At 42.7% G+C, this 26514-nt stretch overlaps 1 protein-coding gene across 6 annotated transcripts in view; it reads left to right on the top strand.

The window, feature by feature from the left end:
- Positions 1 to 26514, top strand: part of CNOT2 (CCR4-NOT transcription complex subunit 2) — an 85104-nt gene that overhangs the window by 18720 nt on the left and 39870 nt on the right. For 2 of the 6 annotated variants that reach the window (XM_068669208.1, XM_068669212.1), the window contains exon 2: positions 10165 to 10237. The exons of 2 other annotated variants lie outside the window; for them this stretch is intronic. The gene's annotated coding sequence lies outside the window, so the exon portion shown is untranslated. Of the gene's footprint in view, positions 1 to 10164; positions 10238 to 18100; positions 18116 to 18201; positions 18402 to 26514 lie in introns of those variants that run through there. 2 more of the 6 variants (XM_068669211.1, XM_068669209.1) reach the window with 2 other exon arrangements.

Below are 26514 nucleotides of genomic sequence, written 5' to 3'. Positions count from 1 at the left end.
GATAAATAAACTTCTTGTTGGACCTGGCGCTTAGGGACATGGTTTAGTTGGTGGTAGGGGGATGGTTGGACCAGATGATCTTGGAGGGCTTTTCCAACCCTAACGATTCTTTGATTCCTAGTTACTTTGTTTTTTCATCCATTATGGAGTTTTCTGATCAAAGGCAGAATAACATGGACACGAGCAGCTGGAAGAGGCGTGCAAATTGGTGTGCTCCTTCCTATAAAGGGCTGTGATATCTGGGTGAGCCTTACAAGAAACAATTGCAGTACGTTTACATGTTGAATGCAATTAGATTTTTGTAATTTTGCTTGATAATTAGAGGTGCTCTGCAAAGACTGCAATGTTTGGTGAGGAATTTAAGTAAGCTGTCGTCAGTTTCTCAGTGTTGAAAGTGAAGAAGCACAAATTTTGGTGTACCTGGCCCAAGCCAGCTGTGGAGGTGAGCTTTCCGTTAGGAAGTACTATGGTGTTTATGTTATTTATGCTCTTTTATTTAATGTGAAAACCAGCTTTTCTTGTAAGTCCTGTACGAAGGGTGTGTTATTACCAGGGAGTTGTAGACCACGATGCCTTTCTTGCTTTTTGTTGTTGTTTTGAGGCTTTTCTCCCCTTGAATTTTTCTTCCTTGTTGTCTGTTTAGAGGAGGAAAGAGAAAAAAGAGCTCTTCCACAGCCTTCTCTCTCTCCAGCATCATAACTTCCAGATCTTAATTTTGGCACAGACTGGCCTGTGGTGGTGTCAGTGGGATCAGTGTGTCACCGTGTCACAGCACCGAAGGCAGTGCCAACTGGGCTTGATTTAAGACACACGAGTTTGTCGTCGGACTTGAGCGAGGCGAGCTGTGCGTGTCGTGTTTCAAGTTGAGTAGGTTGTATAAAAAGAAAACAGTGCTTGAAGGGGAATTGCTGATTGCTTCGAGTTGGTGTTTTCTAATAAGACATTTTAAATATTTTACCATGAAGCCTTTTTATTTATTGGAGTCCGTTTTCCCCTTTGCATCTCTGTTGTTGATCAGCACTTTGCTACAAAAACCCTTTTGCACATCAGCAGAGGTACCTTGCTGGTTTGTTCTCCTGGTTCTGTTCCCTCTTTGGTGCCTGCTGGCTCTGTGGGGTCAGAGTTTCTGCCCTTTGTTTGGAGCTGTGAGCAGAGAGGCTGAGCAGCTCGTGGCGGTCCCGTACGGCCTCGGCAGCGCCACTAAGAACGAAACCAGTCCCTACAGAGTGCTCTGAAACCCGGTAAACAAAAATAGTAAAAATATTTTCAGTAACTTTCGCTGGTGAGGAGGTTTGTGCTCGCAGGCAGAGCTGACGAGAGCCCGAGCCAGTGCTTGGTGGTTTTAACCAAGCCCACAGCAGATATGGTTGTTGAAGCCGTGTGCTCGGGTCTGTCTTAGCTGGGGATTATCTCCTATCTATTGTATTCTGTGAGCTTCGTGAGGGATAAAATGCTTGAAATGTTCATGGGAGATGGGACTGTGGTGCTGGGTTAAATGAAAAGGCTGGAAAAAAGAGCGGAAAGGTGCAGCTCTGTCTTAGTGATGGTCGTTTCTGGGCTGTGTTGTGTGAGAAGACGAAGCAAAATGATGGCGTGAGTGTTTGACTACACCAGGCTAGCACAGCTACGTGTCTGCAGCTCCACATCAGCACGCGGTGCTTGAGGAATTAAGGAGAAGGAAACCTGGAGAAATTCTGATCTCTTAGAGGAAGCAGAAGGAAATCCAAATCCAATGTAAAATTTGCTTTGGTTGCCGTGATGTGCACCCAAGACCTTCAAATGAGAGCCGTGATGCTGCGTGTGTGCTGCAGGGTGAGCACGATTCGGTGGGCAGGGCTCAGCCCTTTCTCACTCCCAACCTGCTCCAGCCAAATTTTTGGTTTTGAGGGGTCCCAGGTTGTTCCCACAGCCACGGTGCCCAACAGGGCCGTGCTGCACAGCCTGGGCAGGAACACTGCATCCAGCAGGCTGGGACACACAGAGATGTATCACAAGTGAACTGCAAACGTTGCATTGAATGGGATGCTCCTTCAGCACTGCCAAAATGGGCATTTGTTGCAGCTGTCTCAGAGATGTGATGATTTTTCTTTTCCTTTGAGGCACAAGCAATGGGTTCACACAGATCCTTGTGTGCCCACAGCGACTTGAACCAGACGGCCCTTTCCCTCTGAAATTGGTGTTCAGGTGGAGTATTCCTGGTGCCATCCCCTGTTTACTGACAACATTTTACCATTTTTTGTTTCCCCAAGCTGCAGTTTTTCACCCTGGGCTTCTGGTCTTTAAATCTCCCCTCCCTACCTGTTGGTTTCAGTGCCCTGGCCATCTCTTCAAGCTGTGCAAGATGGCCAAAGCTTCTGTTTGCCCTTTTCTTTAACAGGCATTCATCTCATCTGCTGTTTTCCTCGTGTTCCTGGGCTTACGCTCCGGGCTGCAGGTTTGTGCACTACGTCAGTGGATCTCTGTCACCCCCAGCTCCTCTGGGAGCGGAGCAGCTTTTTGCACAACAGCTCCTCTGCCAGGTCTGCTTCAGAGAGGGCTCCGGCCCCAGCTGCTGGTTGCAGGCCTAGGATTTCACACGGAAGGAGGAAGGGAGGCATCCCACAACCCCAGGGATGTTCTGCAGTAGCCGAGGTGTCCTTGCCTGCTGGTGTGGCCTTCGTGGACACAGCTCTGCTTTGCTGCAGCCCTCTGCTTCCTCTGCCGGTGCAAAGGAAGGCCAAGGAGCTCCAGGGAAGAATTTCTGTGTATTACTTTCCTGTACAGCTTCCTTGAGACAAACAGAGAACTTTTAATAGCCTGAGTTCAGGGGTAGCTGTTGTAAAACACCCAGGATGTGCAAAAATGTATCTGCTTTGGGCAAAATGCTTGTAGGTATTGTAGAGGGTCAGCCTTTTAGTAAAGCCGGGCAGCTTGGCCTGTGCAGTTTTTATTCTGTCAGGGGTTCAGCCTGATGGTTCAGTCACTTCTTGTCCCTCTGTACATTTTACCAAGCAATGTCTTTTACAGAGCTTGAAGTGTTCAGCTTTGATTTTCCCTTCATCTCTGTTCAAACCTGCTGAGAGATGCTGCCAGCCTTAACCCTTCAGCCCAGCTGCTGTCCCTGGGTATCGCTCCAGGTGTCTCAGCAGCTTCAGCTCAGGGGCTGTGTCCCCTGCCTGCAGTTTCCCTTTTCTACAAGGAAACTTGTAACTTTGTCTTGTAACATTTTATTTTCTGACCTCTGTCCTGTTCGTGATACACTAGCCAGGAGTTTCAGCAGGCATGTCCCAGCCTTTCCCTTCAGGAGTCTGCCCGTGGACTTTCCCTGTGTGCTAGGGAAGTTGTGTTGCACTGCAGAGGGGAAGGATTCGTCACTGCAGGGCACCACGGTGGAAACACGGCAGTGAGCATGGCAGAGGAAGTGTCTGTGCTCTGTGTTTTGTAGCGATGCAAATCTGCTAACAGTAAATATCCGCTTGGTCAACTCTCTCGTGCTGGTGTTACCCCTTCCTCTTCGTAATAATGAAACAGGGGTCTTTTAAGGGACTCAGAAAACTGTTTTACTAACTCGAAGCATCTTTTTGTCTCATTGGAGAACCAAACTGCATGCTAAGCACCCAGAAATTTTACTTACATCCTATCAGGTTGATGCAGCTGACCGGGGTGGTTGTGGACACATCACCTGTGAAGGCTCTTCTGCCTTGGTGGGTTTAGGACCGTTAAGTCTCAGCATTAACATAGATACCAAATACCTAGACCTATATTAGCTAAGTCTTTACATTGTGATATCCCCTAGGATTGTCTTTGTAATGTGTTGCTCCTTACAATTTGAGTTCATTTTATTTAATCTAAGATAGGGTGCGCTGGTCTTGCTGCTCAGAGTTGCTTTTCCTGAGGAAGCAGAAATGTCTCATTGGTTTTTGGAACCTCTGAGCAAAGCAGAGTGTCTCTGGGTGATAGTGGAGGTGTGTATCCGTATCAAAGAAGAAAATATTGTGAAATCACACGCTCCTTACCAGGGCCAGATAAATTACTGTGTCAAGGTTTGGGTTTAGCTGTAGATTTGTGTGCTTTGAGAACTGTAGGAAAAGACAGAGTCATTTCATGGTTTTGGGTCTGAATGGGAAATTCAGACTGTCATTTTAGAGATGGGTGTCAACAGATGGACCTTTGTCAGCTCTGTTATCCATTCAGAGAAAAATTCTTGCAACGGCAATTCCATTGATTTTGGCCTGCAGTGGTGCTTTGGGATCTGAACCCCTCAGAGAGCGCTGCTGCAAGGCCAAAATTTGCCTAAAGCCAGTGAGAAAGTGCTTCCCACACTACTGTTTGGAGCTGCCTCGGCACCTTCTCGGGAACCTAGAGGTGCTTTATAGTTCCCTGTTACCAGCAGTAATGTTTTCAGATGTTTAAGATAATATTCACTTAATGCTTCTTGAATGAAAATTTGGGATTAAAATAGTGATTGCCTACAGTGGGTGTTTTGAAATCTCCTTTTTACTAGGAGAACCACTGGAAGAACAGCTGTAACGTTTCGGGTACCTGTACCTTCCAGGTAACAGACCAAATCTGTGAGACCATACAAGCATGTAACAACAGGAAATTCTGTATTTCCGTTGACATTGTAAATATTTACCTTTACTGGCCCAAACCAGGTGGTTCCCTTTTATATATGTACCTGTTTGACGGTGTAGCCATCTGAAGTTCCTTTTCTATGCATGTTGATTCTCGCTTGGGGTTATTTTAGCACTGGAAATACGCTCAGTATGGATATAAAAGGCGTCTTACAGCGATGGCAATTAAGCCTCTGGAATGAAATGTTTTGGAAAAATATTCCTTGGAATCTGCTCTCTGACAGTTTCTCTAGAGAGAGACTTCCCTCTGGGCATGATCAGCGGAGACGAGAAGATTATTAGTGTTTATTCTATTAGAAGAGACCCTAAGCAGTGCTGGGTAAGAAATAGGGATGCCCCCACCAACCCAGCCACCCCAAGATCAGCCTGCAGAACTGGGAGACATGGATCTTCAACAGAACAGCGAAGGTGGAACTCTTCACACTTTTCCCTGCACACCTTGTGAAGTTTTTTTTACCAGAACATTGTCCAGAGAGGCTTCTGGCTCGCTCCTGCTGTGGGTCGCACCAGGCAGCCTTTGGGACGTCTGCTCAACGTGGACCCGAGTTGATGTCTTTGGAACAGCACAATTTTGTGTGGGTTTGTGCTGAGATTTGCTTCAGCTTTTAAAACCCTTTTAGAAGTTCTTTGACCGTCTGGAATCTGAACACTTTACTGTTTTTAGTCATCTTCATTGGATGTAAGTGGTCTTCCTGTGCAATATTCACCACTCAGGTGAAATCTTCAATGTGTATACATGCCCTGGGTACTGAGGAAGACAAAGGTCTGTGCACAGATAGATGGGGAGCTACACGTTACCTCTGAGACGCAATATGAGCAGGGATTAGCAGGGAGATGAGAAGGAGCTGTCAGACCAGGCAGGCTAATGCAGAAATTTGAGCAACTTGAAAAATGTTGCTGGCTGTGAGTACCGTCAGCCAGAAACTGAATACCTGCTTGGGGTCTGAGGACTTTGAGTAGCCTGCCCTTACTCCTTCGTGAGCTTTTGGGGGGCAGGAGATAAAATCAGGAACCTAATATTATAGAGTTCAAAAAGCACAAACAGAAACCTGTGGGTGCTGCCAGCTCAAAGCTTTTGGAATCTGTGGTCCACAGGGAGGCCTTTCGGTAGAGATAACACAAGAATTTCTGTCATATATGGGTGCTTGTACCTCCCACCCCTTAACCTTGGTCCTACCAAGGTCTTCTGCTAGGGCTGTTGTGTCATCTGCTGGGTGGGAGTGAGCACAGCTGTAGCTGTGAGGTGCCCCATAGTGAGGCTTCTTTCTTTCAGGTCAACTGGACAGAAAGGTGAATACTTCAGGATAACCTTCCCGGTAATATCTTAAAGCTATTCACGAAAACTTCCCTGCATTATTTTGCTTCGTGAAAGATAGGTTTTATTTTTTTTCCGCATGGAAAATATTGCTGCATTTTGGACTTCTACATGGAAGGAAAGGTCTTCTTTAACCACTTGAAGAATGAAAAAGAGGAAGCGGCTCACAGAACAAATGTCAAGTATTTCTTTTTTCCTACTTCATTTTACCTGCACAATAGGAAATTTTAGAAGCCTTTTTTTTGGAATTTTGTCTGTTCCTGTCCTCGCCGGGCATGACACGGCTCACGCAGGTGAATTTGCCTGCGAGGCAGCGGTGGCTGTGCTTGGGCAGCTGCCTCCCGCTGAACATCGCAGTGGTGGTGGCTGGTGAGAGGTGAGGCTAGATTACAGCTCCTTTGTGTTTAATGTTTGTTTTCTCTTAACTACCTTTTGTGGAGATGTTTTGAGCCCCTGCCAAAGTTCAGCGTGTTTGAGCGCTTTCTAAATCATTTTTGATTGTTTTAAGCGCGGCTCGTTGGTGTCTGCTCTGCTTCAAGGGCTGCATCCTGAGCGAGCTGGAGCTGCCTTAGAGGAGGAGGAGATGCAGCTGAAGCTGTGTGTGAGAGCCGAAGGAAATGTGCTGCAGATAAATACAATGCGAGGCAAGCTCGGGTTTAGTTTGTCACGTGTGGCTAATCACTCATTTTAAATGGTGTTGCGTTGCAGTGTAACAAATAAAATGATGATGCTCTCTTTACCGTAACCCATTCATATTCTGGGGTAACAAATGTAGGATATTGAGTTTGCTCCAGCTGGTAAGATCACAGGAGATGAAGAGTCTCAGTGACTAGGTCTCTCTTGCTTGTGTTTAATTACCTGCAAGGTCTGGCTCACCTACCTGCTCAGGCTCCATTGTAGTCACTGGGGAGAGGTCAGTCCAGAGAGCAATTCCTCCCCAGTACTTCCCTCGACTGACTCTAAAGTGAACTTAAGTGTGGCTTTTGAAAGCAGGCTCCTTCACGCAGCTGTCTGCTTGTGAGCTCTCACATTGCTGCCAAAGACCCCGTGATGCAGATCCGTGTGGTTTAGCGGAGCGCACCGAAGAGCCTCGTTACCTAGAGGAACCTTTTCTTTTTTCCCTGCATTAGTACGGACTGGTGGAGAGAGGTTTCTTTGTACGAGGTTTGTTCCTGAAAAGGACCCAAAGTGGCTGGGGTTAGGATCACCGATCACTTGAAGGTTTCTCAAGTGCGCAAAGTCCAAGCAGCATTAGGTTATCTGAATGTGAGGAAAGATGCTGAAATAGGTTAATCTGCTGACTGTAGCAACAGCAAAACAACGTTGAAAATAAAAAAACCGTCAATCAGTCCAGGCTAATGAGCGCAAGGCCAGTGACTAATAAGTATGCGACTACAGAGGAAATATCTTCCAGAGTAATTCTTCTACAGGGAAAAGCGCAGGCATCCTTCTCCAGTATTTAAAATGCAGATATTGTTCTGAGCGTGGCGGAGACGAAACGTTACGCAAAAATTATGTGTATATGGTCATGTTGTTTCAGTATAAACACTGTTTTGACATTTTTACTGGGATTTGTATATTCAATATTGAAAGGGCTTCATTATTTAAATAATTCATTTTGTCCTTACTGCATGCAAGGGCTTAACATCAGAGGCACCTTTGTGCTGGCTTCGCTTAGGAATGCGTGAAGAAGTATTTTCCTGTTTTGCTGGCAGGTGATGGCTTTGGGTTTTCTTGTTCTGTGTGTGTTTTTGTTGTTTTGTTTGGGTTGCTGAAGTAGGATTGGGTGGTACGGAGGCAGATGTTCCAAGTTACATTGTCTGGAAGTCAGTGGGACCGGGTCGATACAGATGGGGCATGGTATTTCTGAAAGAAATAGAAGAAAGTCAGGCACATGGTTAAGACTGTGGAAGAACTAACCCTGTGTTGTGGGTTGCATTTGGCTGTGCAGGTACCTGAGCATGGCCCAGCTCACAGAGGCTGTGGGGTCTCCTCCTTGGGCATCTTCAAAACCCACCTGGACGTGGCCCTGCTTGGGCAGGGGTTGGGCCTGGTGGGCTCCAGAGGGCCCTGCCAGCCTCAGCCCTTCCACGATTCTGTGAAAACCATGGTATAAATACCTCATTGTGAAACCCTGGGGATTGCATCCCGGTAAAGGTTTCGTGTTTGTTTTATTGAGTCGAGCAGAGCGTGTGGTGCGCAGCGAGCCATCCGGCTCCGTGCTGGGCTGGTGAGGGGCAGGAGGAAGTAGACACCATTCCCGGCTGTCTGAGTGCGTGTCTGCAAGGCATCGTGAAATACTAGTGCTGTGATAAAAGATGGTAGGAGCTCACGTGGAGTATTGTACTTACAGAAGTACAGTAACCACTAAAAGCACCGGAGAGGAACACGGGTCTAGAAGAGAGGGCCCAGAAGATGAGAGAAGAACTCAAGCTGTTTTCCTCAGGGAGCGAGAGCACAAAGGAGGGACTGTGCCTCCAGAGTAAAAAGGGAAAGGGAGAGGAGAAGCTGCTCTCTACCCTCAGGGAAGAGATAAGATCATCTGATGTTTGTACAAAGGGGTTTTAGAAGGTCGGGGGGAGCTCTGGTGAGCGCAGAATGGATTCCCCCGGGAGGTCGTGTGAGGTCTCTAGTAGGACTGGCAGCTGCTGGTTTTTACCCGGTAGATACCGGCTCCCACCTGCTGCAGAAGTCAAAGCTTGGTGGGAACCAAAAACTGCTGGTTGTCATCTCCAGGAGACAGCAGCAGCTGCCAGCCCCTCTGGAGTATCAGGTCTGTCTTTGAGGGGCAGAATTATGCTTGTGATAATGATTCTGACCAGAATTCTTGTGCGTATCTCAAACAGGCCAATATTTGTGTTAGCAAGATGCAGTCTCAATATAACATTACATACATACGTAACAAAATGAGGGCAGCTTCTCATTCAGAATGTATTCCTTTTGTTTTTAATGGAGCTCTCTGAAGTCGTATTTTGGTACTTGAATATGGGCTTTCTTAATTGCCATCCCTGGCAGGGCAAGGCCAGAGCGTCACCGAATTTCATCAGTGCTGTTTTATTCAGTCTGTGTTGCAGTGGCATGAGGCATCTCCCTCACACTGGAGCTGGACACAGAGCTGCTTTGGTGTCCTTGGCTGCTGCTGTTCAGAGACCAGAGGGAGAAGCTGAAGCTCAGCTACCTCTGGCACTGCCTAGAGAGGCTTTGCAGCCCAAGTCCCTTTTCTTCTTCGAGGGAAAGGGGAAATCTCGTGTTGTGTTGATATTGGATACTCTGTTCACTGAATGCACCCTAAAAGCAGCTGTTTATGCTGCGACTGAACTTCTAATAGCCTTGGAGACTTAAAGCTTGATGTCTCCCAGTGCTGGGCCTCCCCCACCAGCCTCAGCTCCTGGAATAGCACTCCACGCTGAGGACTCCCGTGATGTGGTTTTTCTCTGATGCCTTGTTTATTTCCCCTACCAGCTGCAGCCAGAGCGCGCTGGTTCTGAAGATCCCAAAAGGTCAAAGTCTCCAGTTTTGGGTTTTGTTTTCTGGTTATCTCTGAAAACCGTAGAGGCAGGAATCTGTACTTGCTCCCGTGCTGTCTCAGGGTGGCCTGGGAACATTTCTGTATTTCTTATAGGGAGGCAAAATCGCCTTTAAGGTGTGTAACAGAAAGCGTCAGCCAGTATTCAAGTGTAGCTGGGGTTAACAGAGAAAGATATGCATGGTTAAAAATAATTTGGGGAGTGTTTGTGATGTCTTATGTGGTTTTCTGTAGTGTTTTTAGATTCATTTGACTTTACGGGATCAAGGAATCTGAGCCTTTCTGCTTTGACAAAGGACACGTAGATACGTCAGGTCTCTGTAGTCATTTAGTTCATGCTGTGAACGTGATTTTTTTTTTTTTTAAAAAAAAAGCTTACTGCCGATTCATTTTTCCCTTAAGACTCTACTATTAATACTATTAATTAATAGTATTAATGCTATTAAATTCATTTTAAAAGTGAAGTTTTGGTGGTTAATGACTCACTTTAGTATGTGTGAGTATTGCTTTTTATTGCATTTACATTTTGCTGTAAAACTATTTAGAAATCTTTTAAGCTCATTATTTTAAGCTTGAATTATTTTCAGTGCATTAAGTGTTTTTAAAATGGATTAGTTTTTCAGAATATGGAACAATAAGAATTGTATGAAGTTTAGAAGGCAACAATGTATTTTTACTAATAATGTTTTATTAATCTACTTCATTTACAGGAAGTGTTCACCGGTCAAAATTTGCTTACCTCAGCAGAGACAAAAAATTAATGGGCAAAAGTGCAGTCTGTAGGTAGGTAGCTATTTTTAGTGCACTTAAGGCTCCTCAAGGAGAATCCTTTCAAAGGGAGTGGGATAGCCATCAAAACATAACATTTTGCTCTTTAAAATACTCAGGCGGTGGATTGAACGAGGAGGTGTTGAAGGAAGTAACTTGGAAGTGTATTAAAAAGTGTAACACCTTTATAAATACGAGATTTTATTTAAGTAGTGGAATGATGTATGCGTGTGAGAGAGGAATTGAAACAACTGTGTTTACTTTTCATATGTGCTTTTAAAAATGCTACAAATACTTTTCTTCAGATTTACAAAGTGCTCTTTCTGACAGTTTTTCCAAACTTGAATGTGACTTTACAAAGGTAAGAAGGGATTGGGCATGGACATCTCTATTTTAGTGGCTGTCGGTGTCTTGCTGCATTTAACGCATCAAAGTTCAGTGCAATAGCAGTTAACACTTCAGTCAGTTCTCTTCTTTTATAGTATTCTGTAATCATAATAAAAATGAGCCAAGGCGGCGTGTTTGTAACTTTGCAGTGGTAGCACTGTACAGTGGGTAGGGGAGTTCCCCACTTTGGCATATGGATCACAATTGGATTTTATTTATTTATTTAAAAAAAAAAAAAGCTCCTTGTGTAAGGTTTTCATATGAATATAGTATGCTCTGTAAATAGATGTTTTTTGGAATCCCTAGTGTTCCTTCAGTTGAAATGGAAAAAAAAAATCCCATAAACCAACTTTTCGGGATAAACAACTAAATGTATGTTAATAGCATAGGCTATTTTGGGATAGAATTGCATTGAATTGAGTACATCTGTCTGTGGAGATGGGAAGGTCAGCCTCACAACTTTTTTTGTTGTCTCTTGAGATCACTGAATTCAAAAGTCAGTGCTTTCAGTTTGTTGGAAGTCACGAATCAGGATATGCTGTATGGTGTGACCTTTCTCATGTTTATGACCCAAAAAGCAGAGAAGGCAGGAACAACCATTTCTAAGCAGGTGTTGTGCCATGCAAAAAGTAGAATTTGTTGAGTAGCTCTGGGTTGGGAAAGAATTTCAGCAGATTGCAAGCTAATTAGAGCCTACAGTTTATTGGGAATAAAAAAAAAAAGAACATGGTATAAAGATACAAAGCTGAAAACGTATGAGTTAGCTTCTGGGTTTTGCCAAATACCGAGTGAAAGGAGCACGGGCACGTTCCCAGTGACATGTCATGACATGTTTAAGACTCATTAAAATAAGATGAGCGTAGAAGAGTCAGTAAACCTCAAGAACAGCTTGTTTTTGTGATTACTTTGTTTTACATTTTGGCACATGCGTGTTTGAATTTAATGCTGTACCGCGGAAAGTCCCAGAAGTCATTTTGAGGAGTGTTTTTTTTTTTCCTTCCATTTGCCGTGGGTTGTTTGTTATGCTCAGCTAGCCTTCGGTTCGCGGATTTGAATTTGGCCACGGGCTCCCCTCCTGCGTGCTCCAGGCTTTTGTCCCAGCGTTACAAACGGGTTGGGAAAAAGCTATGCTTGGCCCAGGTTGGTTTCTTGTGCCTTGGAATAGTTTATCAGTGTGTTCCTGCTTACGAGGCACTCTCTGGGTTGTTTTGCCTTTCCTAAAGCCGAGCTGGGATGTGTAGTGTGCCCCCCCAGCAGAGAGCATGCCTTTTCACAAGAAGTCTCTGCGACTTGCTGAGGCTGAGCAGCTGTGGCATGGGATTACAGTTCCATGTCCAGGTGAGGGCTCCGTTTTGTGAGCCAGCAGAGCATGCAGGTTGGTAACCAGGAGCATGGAAATCGTAGCTCAAGGTACCCGTGGTGTCAGGAAGATGAGACCCATCCTGACTTGTCTTCCTTATCACGACAGTTTGTTAGGTGACTTGCCTTGTTTATGAATTTACTTGCTCTGAATCCAGCAATAGTCACTTTTAGTCAGAAGTTGTTGAGATGGATACAGGGCATGGGGATTAAGGACTGGTAGAGCTTGTGCGCTCCTCCTCATGTGATTCAGGAGTGGCTGCTCAGCCCTACTTATTTAAATTTGGGCTAGATCTGATGCTTTATGAAGTAGTACCAGACAGACCTGTTTTGAAATACGGGATTCGTAGATGGAAAGTCATTAATTCACTGCGTGTAATCTTCAGCTCTCGTCTTTCCATAGTGTTAACATGATTTCGTCTTGTAAAAGAAACCTGCTTTGGTTGTGCGCTCTTCTCTTTCTGCTCTCTTTTCCAGCCTAATGTATTAATGACAAGGGCTTTTACAGAATCCTCTCATAGAAGGCTGTATACAATGTATGTTTTGTTTCCCTTAGAAGTAGGTATTTTAGAGCAGAACTTAAAACAGAGGGATGCTTTTTATGAGAATGTTTTCAAACGTGGATTTTTGTTTGAATTAAGTCATTGAGAACAAATCTACACTGTTCTGAAGAATGAGGTAGTTACAATTCACAGACACTGATTTAGAGGATGTAATAGTCCATATGAATACATGCTGGGGTAGGGAGAGAAACTGTAAAATTCAACTTTCACATAAGGGACAAGACCTATTATAACAGTTAGTAGTTTTTTAAAGAAAGGCACTGGAGAACGTGGAGTGCTCTACGAGGAGCTGTTCTCATAGAGACAACAGCACACCTGCTCATCTCTTGATCAGGAGAAATTAGCAAGTATCATCAGTACAGAGCGATAGATAAGATAAGAAATGCTAGAAGTCACTAACGTCCTAAAGGAACTCATTACTTTTCTGAATTTTTAAGTTAAACCCCGTCTTTTCTCCCCTTGAAATCTGTTGGATCAATTTAAGAAGTTTTTTCAAATCTCAATTATTTAAAGGCATCAGAACTGTGGTAAGAAGGCTGTTAAATTGGAAAACCGTAATAAAAGGAGGAAAACAAGGGACCAAGGCTGCACTTCATACCCCAAAAGTAAAAAGCTTAAGCAGCTTCATTTCAATCTTTCATCAATTAATTTGACTATAGACTTCACAAGAAGTCCAGAAAAATTAATGCTTAGGGGATAGATACAGAGAGCTCTTTTAGAGTTCAGAGCCACAACATACTAAAAATCTGTTGGATTAATTTGTTCCAAAGTAACCCATGAAGTAGAAGCTTTCAACTTATAAGAAAATATTCAGTCCTTCATTTTTTTTTCTGCTTAACTAGGCCTATGCCCAAACCAGCTATCAAAGCATTTAATCTAAAGTTTAGCAAATTTATCTCCTTAAAAACAGAAAAACAAGCCGCAGACCTTCAAGCCATGTCTTTCTTCTCTGTATGTTCTTCGTGGCTTGCTGACAGATTCTGTTCCTTTAGGACTATTTTCTCTTAGCAGGTTTATTTTAGTACCTGCAGCACAAATTAACTGGCACTGGTCAATATTTTGAGTTCTTCCAGTTGCAATTTTAGATTGTGGGTTTGCACTCTATTGAGAAGCATGAAGGCTCACAGCTAAGATCTTTTAGGATCCTCTATAGGCTGTTGCTGCCCTTTTCCCATGTGGGGGCACTTGGACAGGTAAGGAAAAGGAGACGTGAGGGTGCTGCGGGGCAGTTTGTGCCCTGTGGAGTGAAAGCAGTGGCTGAAGCGAGAGCCACCAGCGGCTCCCCTCCTGCTCCTGTCCCAGAGATCCTTGTGCCAGCTACAGGCACAGAGAGTTGGACAGGACGTGTAGCAAACCCTGTGTGGATTTCAGTGTATCTGTATTTCACTGTAGCAGATCACGGTTATGCATTTGTTACCCACCCAGCTGACTTGCTATCACTTAACGGCTGATTTTGGAACACCCTGAGCAACATTCCTATCCTCAGACAGCACTTCTGACTCTGAAGTTTACTGCTTTCGAGCAACCATCAGTAGCAAATCTGTTCTTCCTCGTTCTGCTTTCAAAGGTATTCAGTTATCAGTATTCAGTTGAGTGAGTCATCTGGACTTTTCTTTGCAGTTGTTTAACAAAATTCTGACCGGTGCATTAGAAGCAGTGAGATCTAAAGTGTTGTTCCTTCCAGGAATCGCCGAATTTGGAGACAAAGAGTTTGCCTGCACCAGGATTTGCTTGAGAATTGTATAAATTCAGTTTCCAAGAAATTGTTCATGACTGGTTTTTTTCTGCCTTTCACTTAAATGTGGGTGATCCAGCAATCTTGCTATTTTTTTCCCCTGTTAATAAGCTTTAGGCTTTTGATGTAACATGTATATCCAGACAATATAAGTTTTTTTTTTTTTAAAGCTATTTTATTCTTACCCGAATACATTAAAAGTAGTGTTGTTTCTAAATTAGCTTTTTGAAGATAAAGGCTGTGCAGCAAGAACAGAGCTAGAAAACCACTTTGTTTATGATCAGGTCTTGGCAGTTGTAAATCCTGCACAGTGCTTCTCTGTAGGCTGTTTATGTATGCTGCCTCCAGGAACATTTTCTGTTGTAGCAGTGAGCGTTTTGATGACTTCCTTTTCAAAAAGGGGGGAAGGGTTAAGAAAAGTGGCAAAGAATACACTTCATTAACTGTACAGTACCAAAGTGTGGCACCACGGAGATTCAGAAACAAAGTTTTAAAAATGATGACAGCAGCAAAGGTGATGAAAACCAGAATGCTCCCGTATTTGTGAATGCTTTTGCCGCCTCTAGATCTTGGGAGCTAATTATTGTACACTCCCTGTTGTTGAAAGGAGCTGTATTATGTGGGTGATGTTTTGTTTAATTTAAAAATAGTTATGTTACCAATTCATGTAACTTGTAAGTGCCTCCAGTTATCCAGCATATAGATTCCTGATGAAACATATCACCTTTTGTGTTTTTACTAGCCCGATGCTCAGAGGAGATATATTGTTTCCTTTGAAGTATTAATTTGGATTTTGAGTGCAAATCTTAATTTCTTTTTTGTATTTAATACATGGGTATATTGGATGGAGTTCTCTGGAATTATTTTACGGTCTGAGATGTGTCAAATAAATTACTCGTTCTCCACCCAGTTATCTTTCCTTAACAAGATTTAATGCTGGAGCTGTGTCTCTTTTTAAAAGCAAAACTTTTAAGATTCCTGCTTCAACGCTGCGGGGTGGGGGGGAAGGATTGGGTCATTTAAGAAGTAGAAATGTCTTCCAGGATTTGGCTGACCCTGAGAAGACTTGAAGGAATTTGGCATCAGATTGTAGTGTCATAATTTAAATTCTTGCATTTTCCCCCTTCTGTAATACTGGGAAAATGGGTTGAGACTAAAAATGATTTGAGTGCTTTGCTATTGCAACTCTAGATGAAAGTGTAATATTGCTGGCCAGGAATAAGGTTTGAATTTTATGAAACCAGATGTAGAAAAACTGAAAGTCAAGGGCTTGCTTTTGCAAACAGTTCACCGAAGACAAAACTTTCATTGTGAGCAAGACTATACATCCGAGTAGAAGGCCGAGTAGTCCTATTTTCAAGAAGGCATTTTTTTTTTCCTTTAATGAGAGCAGAATAGCAGAAAGTGCTGTGTTGCTGCTGTTTTTACCATGCTGTTGAGGCACTGAACATTGCCATCTTGTCCTAGTGCTTGAAGTACGTGCGGCAGTGCTTGCAGAGACGCTGGGAGGAAGGTACGAGATGCAGGGGACATCCCATGTCTGGGACTTGAGCCAGGTCTAAGCAGCATTGGCAGCCTTGAGCTCAGGCTGCCAATTTGGGGTAGCTCTGTTTTAAAATGTTGTGGCATCAAGTCTGTCACTCCAAAGGAGAATTGCTTGAGAATGAAAAATGACACGTTATTTCGGGTTTTGGTATTTTGAACACTTCACAGTGCACGCCGAGCCAAAGTTTTACAGGATGGCAGTCTGACTGAAGTCCACCTGCTTAAATGAGGGAGTGCAACAGCTAATTAATTCCTTTCTTGACAGCCTTAATGGTGAACAGGGTGATTGAATAGGTTTAAATTAAACACGTGGAAGATTAGTAAATGCATCTATCACGCCTTTCTACTCGACTACTTTCTTAATTTTACTTGGTGCTTGTATTTGGTTTGCCTTGTTAGGGATCTCATCGAGTCTGTAATTTCTCTCTCCCAGCGTGGAACAGTATCCAACTCTGCAAATTCTTTCTGAAAAGCATTTAATGCTTTAAAAAAAAAAAATTAAAAAATATCAGTGCACAACTGCAAGCAAATTGAAGTGTAAAACAAGTCTGCTACTCTTTCACTATCTTTAAAATAAATTCAGTAATTCTTTTAATTTTGAAGACTGCTTGTGTCCTTGGTCTTTAGATACGGTGTAAAAACATCGGAGTTGTTTTGTGATACTTTATTTTATGGCTGAACCCTGCACAGTTGTAATCACAACACAGCCTGGCTTTGTAGTCAGGAGGTTACAAGAAACAGGCCCTGGAATATTTTAAGAAACGTGCTTCCTAAAGCAACTTAATGCTTTCATTTAAAAATAAAATAAAATACCCCTATCCTTTGGTTAACTTTGCATTTTTGGGTTTCCCCTGGAAAGTCACAGACTCCCTGAGGTATATTTTAGGAGGATGTGCTAAAAAGGCGTACATGCATTTAACTTTAACCTGCCTGTGCTCTTGGGAAACGTGCCTGCCTTTGCAGAGTGCGCCTTTATTGTGCGTGCGGTGTCTGGAGAAGGAGAGTCACTGAGAAGCAAGTATGCTGCCAGGAAGCTGTGGCAGCTCGTAAATATTTTTCCTTCAAAAATTCAATATATTAAACATTCTTAGTGTTTTGAATTTTCCAGTTGTATTTTAAGGTAAGACAAGATGTTTGATGTGTTCTGTGTGCAGAGTGATTTTTTTTTTCTGGCCAGAATATTCTGAGGTATTTCTCTGATGACCAAACCAAAAGAAACACTTTCCTAAAATTGGATATAAAATGAAAACAGTGGCATTACCTCTTTCTTGACAATGCTTCAAACAGGTGGTCTGCAGCTTACTTTAATGCTGTATGTGTGAATGTACTGCTAGATACACCTTAAGAATTAGCTGTGCTCTCTTTCAGTTTTCTTGTATACATTGTGATCCCTGAACTACGACAGCAAAACTTTTGTTTTCCTGGCAAAAGCTACAGTGATAATGGGCCTAGTTCTGAATTACTGCATGTCAACCAACTCCATCCAACTAATAAAAGGAGAAAAAAAGCATTATTGCTGATACTCCGCTAACCATGATCTACATCTTATAGTACTTAACTGTAGGAAATACTTAGGGAGCTAGGGCTTATGTCAAATACAATGCTTAAACTTGAAAGCTTTGGCTGTGTCCAGGAAGTAATAGGTAGGCAGTACTGTTTTTTTTTTTTTTTTTTTTTTTAAAGTTAGAAAGCAGATTAAAAGTCAAAAGTTCCTGTTCATTAATCTTTTATTCTTCTCCCACAGTAGAAGATATCGATGTTTCTGTGACATAATATATCTTAAGGATATGACCCAATTTTGAATTACTTTAAAGTCTGTTTTTTACTTCTGTTTGTAAGCTTTATCTCTTTGATAAATAATGCAAAAGTTTTTAAATAGCAAATGAACTAACAAAAGATAGTGGCCAGTGAGCAGATGTAGACTACCTAATAATAGTTATTGTAAGATACGTAACTTAATAAATCTTAATATATTACAGAAGCACTGGTTTAGAGAGCTTCGTTTTTGGCTTCAGCTGAGTAGGGTATGTAGAAACTGTTAAGAAATACTGCTGGAAGCGTATGACTTTACAGTAGTGACTGTACAGAGAAAGCTGGCAGATGAGATGATAGCCGCTTGGCTCAGATGTGATGCAAGAGACCACATCAGGATATTAAGAGAAAGGGGAAGAACATTTTCCCAGTGGCACGGAGCGGGTGCTTACTGACATGCATATCAGTGCTGTCCTCCTAACCTCTGAGTTGCTTCTCAGCTCAGCTGTGGTATCAGCAACCATCTTCCCTTGGCTGTGAGCCACAGCTGACGTGAGTTTCCTCCTCGTCCCCTCTCCTCTCCACGCTCCTCTGCCCTGCCAGTGCTGTTGCTGCTGGTCTTCCTCACTGTCCCCTGGATGCCTCCAACACTTCTGCGTGTTGTTTTTCTCTCTGCTCACCACTGACTTTCTCTTGGGAAAGTTTCTGATTTTGCAAATAGAAGAAATGTAGAAGTTTTTTTGAAGCAGTGGGTTATAGTTCACATGTGAATTAAAGAGTTTTTAGTTGCACAGAGCTAGCAAGGTGTTAGGCTGTCGGTACACAAACTGTTTGTAAGGTGTGCAGCTTTTACTTGAGGTTATCTTATTTTAACTGTCTTACTATTTTAGAGGCTTAAGTGTGTGTTTGTGTGTATATATATATATATATATTTAATTAGTTATAATGTCACCCTTGGCTGGTATGTAAATAGATGTAAACATGTTTAAAATGGAGGTATAATGAAGCTGACATTAATTGGTGGAGTACCACACAGCTGTCTGTTTTGAAGCACTGAAAAGTGGACCGTTTATTTGCAGTGAAGCTGGCAATCGAGTAGATATCTGTCTTCTGCATGAGCAAATGGCTTTTCTTGCCCTCAGTAAGTTGTACTTGTAGACGGCCGGCTTCCAGGACATCGATGGACTCTTGCGAAGGGTATCAGCTGGTAACATACTGCTCAGAGTGGGCATAATACTGAAAAATGGTTAGCACCTTCTTTCGGTATAAAATTACTGTTGCATGTTAGTCCTGCAAGGCTTTCATTACAGCTTTTTGGGGACTCAATCTGATAAGGTGCGATGTAGAAACCTTTCAATGAAACCTTCATATCATTTCTGTAGTACTGGGAGCAGTTACCTGTGCTTCCCAAGTGGAACCTTAGTGAGAGCAATTGGCCAACTTGGGCTGGGTTAGCACCCGGGTCGTTTTCTGGGTTAAGCTCTTGGTCCACTTCTGCATCATCTGAGTTGTCTGTTTGTAGAAAAAGGTGTTGGCTGGCTAGAGTGACACTAAACTTCAGAGATGGTAAAGTGTGTTGGTACTGAAACTGTAACTGTTAGAGAAGATGTTTTAGCCTGGTGGGGTCTCTTTATATTAAACCAGAAGTCCAACCTAAGATGTTAGATCTGGCTTACTGCCTGTCTCGTTATTCCTTGACCTGCTTAATTCTAGTTTCAGGAGTGCCTTTGTCCCTTGAGTTTTTTTTCTTCTTCATGCCCATATGCAGACCACGGAACACGTACTGGTTAAGTGCCTGTCCTGTTGCAGTGCATCCTGGCAGAGGAGGAATACGGTAACAAGAGAACTGTTACTATGGGTACTTTAGCAGTGGGCTGGCATTTCCCTGTTGAAATATCCTGTTTTCAGTTGCTTATGCAAATTTCATTTTTTTTTCATGCTGAAATGTCTTTGTTCCCGACACCTCCTTTGCCTCCTTGTCTTGCACCACCTCCCTCTTTGAGTTTTCAGCTGATATTACCGAAATTTTTGTATAAATAGTTCTAACACTAATTTCATTTCATGAGAAAGCAGTGTGCCATGTCAGCCAGGTGGCCAAACTGCATCTTGGGATGCTGTAACAACAGCAGAGCTGGTCATAAGGGGTGACTCTTCTGCTGCGTTTAGCGTTGGTGTGGTCTTACCTTGAATGCTGTGTGCCCTCCTGGGCTCCACAATATAAAAAGGATGGTAAGGTGCTTGAAAGCATCCAGAGGAGGATGACAAAGCTGGTAGCAGGACTGGCAGCCCTGAGGAGGGCAAGCGGGGAGTGAAGTGCTGGCTTCTGCTCCCCAGGACACATGGGGACAGCCCAGAGCTGCGCCGGGGGGCTTCAGACAACATATAAGGGAAAATTTCTTTAATGTGAGGGTGGCCAAACCCTGGAACAGACTTCCTAATGGGGTGGTTGATGCCCCGTGCCTGGCAGTGCTCAAGAGGCATTTGGACAGTGCCCTCAGTCACAGAATGGTTGAGTTTGGAAGGGACCTGATCATCTGGACCAACCCAGGGGAGCACCTAGAGCACATTGCGCAGAACAGCATCCAGGTGGGTTTTGAATATCTCCAGAGAAGAAGGCTCCACAACCTCTCTGAGCAACCTGTGCCAGTGCTCTGTCACCCCCACAGTAAAGAAGTGCCCCCTCATATCCAGTCAAAACCTCCTATGGTTCAGGTTGTGCCCTTTGCTTCAATAACGTGCTTTAACTTTTGGCTAGGCCCTATGTGGTCAGACAGTTGGACTGGATGATCTCTGAAGGTCCCTTTCAACTCGTCTATTCATAAGTTTTTTTTTGTCACACTAACCTTTTATTGTTTCCACGAGAAACGCATAGAATCTGTCACGGTTCCAGCAGGCCTTTGAGAAGAGCAATTTGCATGTGCTTGGTGTGATTATTCTTTTTAAGGGGTTCATTTCTCCAATTATCTGAATTATATATGCTCTACTTTTCTGTGTAAGAAATGGTTATTTTCTAAAAGTTTGCTGTTCTTGGCTGTTAAGCAAAACGAATGGGAGCATGTTGTGATTAGAAGAGAGCAGACTGAGGGCAGGTAGTGGTTGAGATGGCATGTTTTGGAAGGAAAGCTCTGAGACAGGGAAGGAGAGGCAAATTCCAGACTGAAGCATAAGAGTAGACTGAAATATGCTGTTGAAGCGATGCTGTGAAAGTGTGTCTGGGTACAGCACTTGGATACTGCAATTCCTAACAGGAGAGAAGTACCATTAAGAACTTACTGGTTGTTTTTCTCCTTAGAATTGGGCTTAAGGAGATACGTGGGCCAAGACCACGTGTTCAACAATTTTATTTTGTTTTGCTGCAGGTGTCCCATGGATAAATTAAGCTGAGATCCTGCAGTTAAGGCTCAGAATACTTAAGGCCTGTTTGAACACCTTACTGCTGGCATTTTTCAATTCTTGATTATATGTTTTGTTTTTGGTTGACAGCAAAATGAATGTAAATCAGCAGCGTGCCCTGGCAGCCAGGAGGCCAACCGCACCCTGGGGTGCATCAGGCCCAGCACTGCCAGCCGGGCGAGGGAAGGGATTGTCCCGCTCTGCTCTGCGCTGGGCGGCCTCACCTCTGGTACTGTGTGAGGTTTGGGTGCCACAACATGAGAAGGACATAAAACTGTTAGAGAGTGTCCAAAGGAGGGCTGCGAAGATGCAGAAGGGTCTAGAGGGGAAGATGTGTGAGGAGCAGCTGAGGCCCCTTGGTTTGCTCAGCCCCGAGCAGAGCAGGCTGAGGGGAGGCCTCATGGCGGCCTGCAGCTCCCTCACGAGGGGAGCGGAGGGGCAGGCGCTGAGCTCTGCTCTCTGGGGACAGCGACAGGACCCGAGGGAGCGGCATGGAGCTGGGACAGGGGAGGGTCAGGCTGAGGGTTAGGGAAAGGCTCTGCACCCAGAGGGTGCTCGGGCACTGGGATGGGATGCTTTTCAATGTCATCTTCCTTATGCAAAAAGCAATTCCCCTCCCCCCCAAATAAACAACGCCAAACTTGTGTCCATGTAGTGACAGAATGAATTGGTGTGTGATTCCTGATGCAGATTAAATAGTTGACTCTCAAGAGCTAACATTTTGGGTTTTTTTCTTCAGTGTATTCTAGCAGTTGACAAATGAGTAACCTTAAGTCAAGAACTTGCTCTGCAGTAGCCAAAAAGACAGGAACTGTGAGTCATCTGAGGAAGGTAAATATTATCCCAGGTTTGCACATTAAGAGCAGCGACTCTGCTACCCACACCTGTCTGAGTTCTTTGGAGCTTGGTGGGCTGAATGGTGCACAGCCAGGAAGGCTGAGGTCACAGGGAGGCTGTCACAGGGTTGTCACTCATTTAGGTAGCCTAGTACTTACTACCCACATTTAGATAAAGGCTACATTTTTTTATTTCAGTGTTGTGTTTGCCCCATCCCCTCCTTAGGGAGCAGGAGTTACAGTATACTTGCCTTGACACCATGGGATGCTCATGGCTGAATACAGTGTTGCAAGTATTTTATGAATACTGTTCCTACTCTGCTCCTTTCCAAGCTGAGAGGATGTGAACAAGCTCTAAAGTAAAGGTGCTTCAGCTACCATGGCAAGTGTAGCTGGGAGCACCTTAGGACTGAAACTGAACTAGCTTGAAGCACCTCAAGGTTTAAAGCTTGGTAAGAGAAACTAGTGGATTTATTATTATTTATTTATTTATTTATTTTTAATCAGAATTATGAATACAGAAACTGCACTTTTATCTATTAGCTCTGAGTATTGTGATGTTTCAGAAAATGCTGTATTCCAGCTTATTTGAGGACTGGAGGAAAGGATAGGATTTAGTTATTGCTAAAGAATGTACTGCAGTAGCTTATTTCTTAATCTTTTAAAGGTGGGCTTTACCATTACGTATGCACTATTAAGGGCTCTTTAGGGTATGTCTGAGGGGATCTAGAACTTCCAAATGAGTGAAGTGCCTTTTTCTGCCTTTTTTTTTTTTTTTTTTTTAATAGAAAGTCAAGCTCAGGCAGAAAACTTGAGATAGAATTTAAAGAGATAAACTTGTTGAGTTGGAGGATATCTTTAATCTCTTATGAAAAGCTAATTTCTGAAATACAGCAAAAGTTGCATCTACAGCAAAATACTGTAAAGCACTAATGCAGTCCATGTGACAAAATGAAATGTTTAATTGTGAAATCAATTTTTAGTCAAAGCTGCAAGCAGTTCTTAATCAGTGCATTTCTGAATTACATAGTGGGACAAATTTAAGGTTATTGAACACAAAAAAGGGTGAAATGTCTTCCAATGAAATCTTTTCTTATGGCTGGAGTTTAAATACCAGTAGAAAGAAACTCACATAACAAGCTTTCAGGGGCTAGAAGTGCCACTGTAGAAGTACAGTCATTATGAGAATATTTGAAGCAAATGTGATTATCTTTCCAGAACTCAGGTGATGCTATGATTTTGTCCCATTTTATGACCTCAGTAATTTTTCTTGGCATTTTGATTAGCACAGTTTTTTTTATTGTTCCTACAAAAAAAAAGGGATTGTTCCTGGTCTGGCTAGGCTGAAAGACTCAGGTGACCTGTAAACTGAAACTGAGGTATAGATCTTTAAAATTATTTTTATTTGCAAATTCAGCAGCTGAATTTCTCCTAGCTGAGTCAATTCTATATTAAAAAAAATTACCGTTTTTCATGGACAGATTTACTGTAATAGTTTTCTAGAACTTCAAATTTGTGTATCAGTTCCTTTTTTTTTTTGTTTTTTTTTGGGGGGGGGTGTTTTCCCTTGACAACATAGGTACTTCAGAAGCGTGTTTGTTTTCTGAAGTTAATTTTGCTTAAGTTTGGTTTGTTAGCATATCTGATTTCAGATCAGATGGTATTCCCGGAAAAAAAAAAAAAAAGTAAATGTGATACACACAGTGCATATTTAAAAGCTGATAGCTTTCTTGATGGGCCATCAACTGAAAGCACACTTTAAAAGTTGTAAAAAAAAAAAAAAAAAAAAAAAAAGGAAAAAACACAACAATATTAGCTCAATTTATAAATAGTATGTCAGTGAGAGTTATGTAAGTAGGTAACAGAATGCTGGTATGTAATTTTTTAAGAAAGGTTCTTGCTGTTTTTCCTCTGCATGCATACCTAAAATAATACTGAAGTTGACTTGTATCCCCCAGCATATAGGATACTTAAGTTACTGGCACAATTGGCACAATTGTCACTTCCTTCTAAACTATCATTTTTATGACAATGCATTTAAGTTGAAGGGCATTTCACAGTCCAGCGTCTAGTACTTCTGGCTTAATGTTGTACAATGCTATGTTAAATCCAGCCTAGGGCCAATCTTAGTCTTAAATGAACTGTACATACTCCAAAGGACTGGAAGCATCAGGAAGAGAAAAAGTGGGTAAACATACTCCTATTTTTATAGTCTGTTGAAGATGGTATATTGGTTTATTTTTTTTCTTGTTGCTGGCTAAGTAACACCAGGTTTATAATACCAGACAAGTAACCATTGTCTCTGATTCATTGACAAAATCCTTCAAATGGTTCTTCAGCAGATGATCCAGCTGCAAGTTCTGCGGTGTGTGTGTGGGTGCATGGGTGTGTGCCCTGTTAGTCAGAACTTAGAATCATGGAATCATGACTAAAGTTGGAAAAGCCCTCCAAGATCATGTGGTCCAACCATCCCTGTACCACCATCAGGCACTAAACCATGTCCCTAAGCACCAGGTCTAGCCTTTCCTCGAACACCCCCAGGGCTGGTGACTCCACCACCTCCCTGGGCAGCCCGTCCCAGTGCCAACTTGTGACTTCATTGCCATGTCTACAGAGGGACACGCTCCTGCTTCTGCTTGGGTCACTTTGCTAAATAAGGTAGAATGAGTTTGGCAGCTTCTGGCTTTCTCTCTGATCCAGATGGAGTGCTAGTTCATTTGCTCTTCTTTTGCTGGCTATCTTTCACATCTTTGAAATGTCTTTTCTACATTTGGATTCTGTTGAATGGCTTGTCCAAAGAGTATTTCCTGGCCTGCGTCGTCTTTTTGTGAGTACACCTCATCGATCAGATCCATAAAAAGCATCCACACAGCTCAGGGAACAGTCATAGCCCCAGCCACATTTTGGCTTCTTGCGTCTTCCAAATCCCGTGCCAGTGATGAGTGGGAGCAGAACCCGCTCCCAGAATGGACACGGTGTCAACCCTGTTAGGAAACCAAATGGGGCTTCCTATGATCTAAATTTTCAAGTTTAGCTTTAGAAATTTTGATGATGATTATTTCATTTTAACGAGGGATGGTTTCTGTTGTTTTTCCTGCTATGTTGTTTTGTTTCGGGAGAGTTTGAAAACGTTCTTTTCATAGTAGTTAAGCATGGTTAAAGGTTTGAAGCAGTTAGCTTGTAGGTCTTTGTCAGGGGAATATCTGTGGCTTTGCTGTGGCTTGTTTGATGTCAGTGACTTTTGCACTTAACTGACACAGTTTGCATACAGCACAGATTCACAGCTTTAATGTTGGTTTTGAAAGCTTTATTGTTCTCCCTAAACACTTGGAAAACTAGCTTTTAGATGTCTGTTCTTGGGAATGCGAGTGGAGGATAGCTTGAAATCGTAACTAAATGTCCTTTATCTCTCTCATGCTATCGAGTTTCTTCATAGAAGTCGCTGTGCGTGCCATCTGGCATATGGTTTCCTTTCTGAAAGGAAAAGCCATGCAATGTTTGAAGGAGACAGGTTGTATCTTGAAGTACTTGGAGACTTAAGGCAGCCTGTAAATGAAAGTTAAAAGATTATAAAAGCTGTGATGAAGATGGACAAAAGCCATATTTTACTATTGCATGCTTACAGTGAGCATAAATCTGTGCTAGTACTAAGTTCATCAAGGAAAAAAACCATTAACAGCAACACCAAAAAGTAATGCAAACAAACAGTAAATGAAAGTAATACAAACAAAAAGCGAAATGTTTCTTTTTCCATGTTTATGCCAAGTTGATAGTACAGAGCTGTTATCTGAAGGGTAACCATGGTGTAAGCACTGAGTATGCTTTGGTAGAGGTTATAAGTCACCTTGGAGAACTGGAGTGGCCAGGATTGTGAAATTAAATGAGGGAATGAAGTGTTTCAACTTCAAGTTTTGTTTTTCTTCCATACTGAAAATGAAAAGGTTTTTTTGTTTGTTTTTAATTTGTACTCATATACATTTTTTTAATAGCTATAACATATCCCACTAAAGGGTTGGGATTTGAGGTTGCTCTTGCATTAGGCAAGCTGGCAGTTCATATTCTATTGTAGAACAGTTCCACTTTGTGCCAGATTGGAATGATCTTTGACACTGAGAAGTAGGTTCATAAATGATAGCAGCTTTTCCTATAAATAACACTTATGCTGTCTTGCAAAAATACCAACTGGTGGAATTCCAAATTCCATGGTTTAACTTAAGTTGCAGATCAGTTTCATGGTTACCAGTGTGTGACTTGTGACTTGACACCTGCATTTCACTGAAAGGCTCATTGAGGCTTTCTTTTGTAGCTACTTCAGATACGTAGGTATGTTACCTTACATAAAAACACTGAATTTAACAGGAAACACAAATTGAGTAAACTACTGACTTGGCTTCCGAAGAGCTAAACAGCAACATCAGAAGCCCTGGGCTGGAGGGTGGTGGAAGCTGCCAAACATCGCACAGAGACTGTAACTTGCAATTGCTCCCTGGCATGATGGCAGTGTGCGTGCTGACAATGCTCTCCCTACGCATTTGAGGAGCAGCACAGGCTGCCCAAACTCCTAAAATGGTTTATTTTTAAAATTCGTATTATCTTAAAGTTCTCAGTTCTTATAAAGATAATGAGGAGTTTAATCAGTTGTAACTCAATGATCAATTTTCCTGCTCTGTGCAAAATTAAAAATATTCATTCTCCAGGGGGATTTTATAGTATCCTCTTAGT

This window comes from Anas acuta, chromosome 1 (assembly GCF_963932015.1).
Source record: "Anas acuta chromosome 1, bAnaAcu1.1, whole genome shotgun sequence".
Classification (NCBI taxonomy): domain Eukaryota; kingdom Metazoa; phylum Chordata; class Aves; order Anseriformes; family Anatidae; genus Anas; species Anas acuta.
This window is presented reverse-complemented; position numbering and strand designations above follow the sequence as displayed.